General features: G+C 48.8%; 1 non-coding gene across 1 annotated transcript; it reads right to left on the bottom strand.

Annotated features, from left to right (window-relative positions):
- Positions 1 to 1,123: 1,123 nt before the first annotated feature.
- Positions 1,124 to 1,230, bottom strand: LOC111813548. The gene has a single exon (XR_002818775.1). It is a non-coding gene; the product is annotated as a U6 spliceosomal RNA (small nuclear RNA).
- Between the last annotated feature and the right edge of the window lie 4,137 nt (positions 1,231 to 5,367).

Raw genomic sequence — 5,367 nt, 5'->3', positions numbered from 1 at the left:
AGTGGGGGGAGCGAGCGTGACGGTGCGGGGGCCACAGGTGACGGTTGGTGCGGGCGAGAGGTCGTGGGTGGTGTCTCGTGGAGGTGCAGAGGTGGCGTGTGCGAGGGTAGGCGCATCGTGAGCGTGTGTGCGAGTGAGACCGAGCGTGTACTGCGGGGTGGGTGGGTGGGTGTGAGGGTGCGAGTGTGTGTGAGGACTGGGTGAGTGTGTGAGCGAAGAGTGCTGGCGAGGGTGTGAGGATGTGGGGAAGAAGGCGAAGTGACAGGTGGTCTGTTGACAGGTGAGGCGGAGGTGGAGGTGTCTGATCTGGCAAGGGGCCAGGTCTGGGCAGTCAGCTGGGGCTCAGGCCTGGGATGGGGTTGGCCCCCTCCTTCCATCCTGTGGTGACCCAGACACTTGTTTCTGCCTCATTTCCCTGGAGGGGCTCCTGAAAGTACTCCAACCACAGGAAGAAGATTGGATCCTGGGTCCCAGGGCCAGGAGATCCCTGCCAACACCTCCCAGGCCTGGCCTCTTGCTCCCCACCCTTCTCCCTTCCTTCCTGCCCAGACTGTTTGTGTCCCGGTTTTTCTGTGTGTCTTCCCCAGTCCATTTCCTGTCCCATCTTTGAGGCTGTCTCACCCTTCCCTACTTTACCTTTCTCCTTCCTGGGAGTGGATTTTTTTCCCCCAAACTCACTTCTTGGGAGCCGACAGACCTGTTTTAGGATTATCGCCCTTAGGACCCAGGAAGAGTGATGCACCTCGGAGACCTCAGTCTCTCAGGTGCCCAACTGACAATCAGGGAAACTGAGGTCCTTATGCCAGTTCCAAAAATCTTTGCTATTTAGCTCCATCACTGTTGAACATTGCTACATCCAGTCCCACCAAGGGACTTAAGCGCCCAATACCTTTTCTCTCCAGTGCCCAGCTCCCAGAATCCCATCTGTCTTCTAAACCAAAGCTCCTACTAACCTGTGTCCCTTGGACTGTGACTCCCAGGACCCCCTCTTTCCTCTAGACTGAAGCTCCCATCCAAATACCTGTATCCCCAGGACTATGACTCTGAGGAACTTGTTTTGTGTTTTGCTTTTTGATATAGTCTTTTTTTTTTTTTTTTTTTTGGTAGGACAGTTTCTTTTTTTTTTAATATGGAACGCTTCACGAATTTGCGTGTCATACTTGCGCAGGGTCCATGCTAATCTTCTCTGTATCGTTCCAATTTTAGTATATGTGCTGCCGAAGCGAGCACTTGATATAGTCTTGCTATGTAGTTCAGGCTGGCCTTAGCCTTTAACATACCGCCCTCAACCTTGTGGTGATCCTTCTGCCTTAGTCTCTTGAGTGCTGGGCTTACAAGTGCTCACCACAGCTTGAAGAAACTTCTTTCTTTTTCCATTCTTAGCATATTAGCTGCAAGGAAAGAGGTGGTCAGGTTGAATAATTTCTGATACTTCTGAGGTTAGGTGAGAATTACTTGACCTGCATTTAGGCTATTGGATCAGGGCTGTATTAGTCCATTTTCTGTTGCCAATGTCACAGAAAAAGTTTGATTTTGGCAAGGTCAGTGGGCCCCATCTGGTGATGGCCTTCTTGCTGGCAGAGCCCCCAGGTGGCACAGAGCATCATGTGGCAAGAGACAGGGAACACACGTGTCTCTTCCAGTCGCTCTCTCTTCTTACAGAGTCACCAGGATTCCTTGGGGACTCCACCCCATGATTGTATCTAAATCCTAATCAACTCCAAAAGCCTCACCTCTAAACACAATAGTTGAGTTAAATTTTTACCCTCTTAGTACCTCATGATGAGGATTAAATTTCAGCACACGAAGCCTTGAGAGATGCCCTGAACTCACATTCACATCATGAGCAAGGGGGAAGCTAGCATTTGTCCGATAGGCCACCTCACTTGATGTTCTGGCGCATGTCTCCTGCCAGAGATGTGCTCACCACAGCTCGGAGAAACTTCTTTCCTTTTCCATTCTTAGCATATTAGCTGCAAGGAAAGAGGTGGTCAGGTTGAATAATTTCTGATACTTCCGAGGTTAGGTGAGAATTACTTGACCTGCATTTGGGCTATTGGATCAGGGCTGTATTAGTCCATTTTCCACGAGACACCTGGGAGATGTGAGTGTGGTTCACGTCTGATGTCTTGGGATCTTCTCATTTCTTCATCTTCCAACACAGTGCTGGTCCTGTCCTCACTGTACCCAGAGCAGTCTGTTCATTAAGGTTGTAGTGCACATGACAGCAAATCCTGCTCTGCTGGCTTCAGGGAAAAAGAACCATTTACATGTTGAAGTCCAGGGGAGGGGGGCCTGGCTTCCATGAAATCTGTCCATCTCTCAGTCCCAAGAGTGGCTGATCCCCTTGTGTTACAAGATGCCTGGCAGACATCCCGGGGCTAGAGTTACATATGACTTTTCAGAGCAGAGAAAAAGAGAGAGAGGAAAAAAAAAAAAAAAAAAAGCCAGACAGGGCTGCACATGGCGGCACACTCCTGTAATCTCTGCACCTGGGAGGCTGAAGCAGGAAGATTGCCACAGGTTGGAGGCCAACCTGGACTACATAATGAATTCAAGGCCAGCCTGAACTACACAGCAAGGCCCTGTCATGCGCATGTGTGCGTGAATGAGAGAGAGAGAGAGCAGGAAAGAAAGGAAGAGTAGAGAAGAAAGCAGTGGTATAGCATAGCTGGGGGGAGGATATCTGACCTCGGGTGACACAGTTTTTGTGTGGCATTATTAGCCAAAGGGAAAATTATATGATAATACTTTATAGTTCTTTTGAACTATATCTGATGTTAAGCTAAGGTTTCCTATGTGCGTCTGAACACAGCCGTGTCTCTAGCTGCAGAACAGCTTTCGCTCAGATTGTACTGAGTGGTTTCCGTATGAGCCCTGAGCAGCAGGAACTCTACACCACTGCACTAGAAGGAAGAGACTTTTAAGAAATTCCATCCATAAAAGACAAGCATTCTGGTGCACACTTGTAATCCCAGCACTTGGGACTTTGAGGTAGGCAGATCGCTGCCAGTCTGAGACCAGCATGAACTACATAGTGAATTGAAGGCTGGCCTGAATGATATAGCAAGACTGTCTCAGAAAAGCAGAAGAAAGGGTCAATCGGACAGCAGACTAAAGTGCCTGCTCAGGCAAGTTTAGGCAAGTGCAGGACAGGACCGCGGTTGGATCCCTAGCACCACACGCCCCACTGCCAAGGTGGGCTGAGCTGGCCACAGAGTCTGGTCGGTTGTGGTGGCGTATGCACATAATCCTAGCACTGCAGAGGCTGAAAACAGGAGAATCACTATGAGTTCGAGTTGCATAGTGAAACCCTGTAACAACCAAAAAATATAAAAACCAGATGAAAAAAAAATCGAAGATTAAAACAAACAAAACAAAGCAAAAAGAATTTCCTTCTACAAAGTTGGGAGCTCAGAAGCAAACAACCTAAAAGCCCCTGGCCAATATTTCATTGTATCCCCTCATATCTGTGGCCAGAGGTAGGATTATGCTGACTACAGTAGGCGTGAAGCTGGGTGTAGTGGCACATGCCTGCAATCCCAGGACTCTGGGAGGCTGAGCAGAAGGATTACAAATTTGAGCCCAGCCTGGGCCGCTTGGAAACTTAGTGAGACGCTCCCTCAAAATAAAATAGCTGGAGGTGTAGCTCAGACTGAAGACCCTGGATTTGACCCCTGTATTGGAAAAATAAAAAAAAGCATCTAAATGACAGAAGCTTTCTCTGGCAGTTGCTTCCTGACCGTTGGGGCAAGCTGTTTTCCCAGCTCTGGAGAGTGGGCCGTGTACCGCGAGAACTGCAGGAGTGGTGGATGCTTGTGTCTGACTTGAACCACTATATGTGGCTGTCCGGATGTGAACTTTGCTGGCCCTGGCAGAGGGGACCCTGGACAGACTTGACTCACACTGGACCCCGTCAGAGTCTGCCGGCTGAGATTTTGGGCATGGGATTCAAGTAGTTTTTTGTCCTTAGCATCTCCCCATGGGTGTATCTGTCTACTGTGTGTGAAGTACAAGAAAGCAGTCTGTGAAGGGATGGGGAACTAAAATGGAAGCTGCCTTGCTTGCTTTCCTTGTGCTGAGATAAAATAGGTGACACCTAAAACTTAAAGGAAGACAGGTTTATTTGGACTCACAGTTTTTGAAAGCCTTACTACATAGTCAGCTGGCTGCAAGGCAGGAAGGGCATGCCGGAAGGGTCTGGCTGAGGAGAGCTACCCAGACGCCTGCCTGAAGCAGAGAGGGAAGGGAGGAGCTAGGCAGGGAGTGGCGCCTTCCAGGTCACGGCCCCAGGACCTGCCTCTTCGGAGCGACCCGTCCCTAACCCCTAATGGCACCTGTATCTGTGGATTCTTCAGTGGATTAATCCACTGATGAATATTTTGCCGCCCATGATGCAGTCACCTTCCACGATCCAACCTCTGAGCACATAAACCTTTTGAGGGACAGTCAGGAGCCGGACTATTAGAGAAATCCAGCGGGAAAATGAAAGAGAGAGATGGATAGGGATAGAGATAGAGGTAGAGGGCTGGGGAGATGGCTCAGTAGAATAAGCGCTTCCCTGACAAGCACAAGGGTCTGAGTTCAATCCCCAGTTCTGGGAAAAAAAAAAAAAAGATGGAGATGGGAATGGAGCTGGGGATAGGGATAGAAAAGGATTAGAAGTGGGGAAAGAGAAGATAGATGAGATTGGCTCTGCAAGAAGGAGACCATTTTGATTTTACACAGCCTTTCAGCTCTGCTTCCTGTCCTTAGACCCGGCGACCCAGGTCTTGCTTGGAGGCTGAACTTCCAATAACATCCCTTTTGCTTAGGTCAGCATACACAAATTTTATTCTTGCAGCCAAAGATCCTGACATAAAAATTCAGGCACTAACAGTAAGGGCTTGATCACAGGCTGTGGTGCAGGACTTTATGAGAAATTTGTCCCCCAGCCTCTATACCTGGCTGGAGGAACATATGGCATAGGTACTTTTATTCTTTGATCCCCCTGTAAGGCGTCGTGGGGGGGATGTGCATCCCTAGCCTCAATATCTGTTATAAGATATCAGAGAAAAGGTGAAATCATCCCAAATTTAAATATAGAGCATCTTTAGAAATGTCATCTTAGCCTCTTTCTGCTGTAGGAGGTTGTTTGGGAAAATATAGTTCTGGCTCACTTTTTGCTGGAAGGCACCATCAAAGATGCAGCCTTCCTTTCCTCCCTTCCCTCCCTTCTTTCTTCATCGCCTGCCTTGTGGCAGGTATATTCCAGATGCTAAGAATATAATAATGAGTAAAGAAAAGATTTCAGGGGCCGGGGAGATGGCTCAGTGGAATAAGCACTTCCCTGGCAAGTGCAAGGGCCTGAGTTCAATCCCTGGTTCC

The sequence above is a fragment of the Octodon degus genome, unplaced genomic scaffold (assembly GCF_000260255.1).
Source record: "Octodon degus isolate 3935 unplaced genomic scaffold, OctDeg1.0 scaffold00197, whole genome shotgun sequence".
Classification (NCBI taxonomy): domain Eukaryota; kingdom Metazoa; phylum Chordata; class Mammalia; order Rodentia; family Octodontidae; genus Octodon; species Octodon degus.
This window is presented reverse-complemented; position numbering and strand designations above follow the sequence as displayed.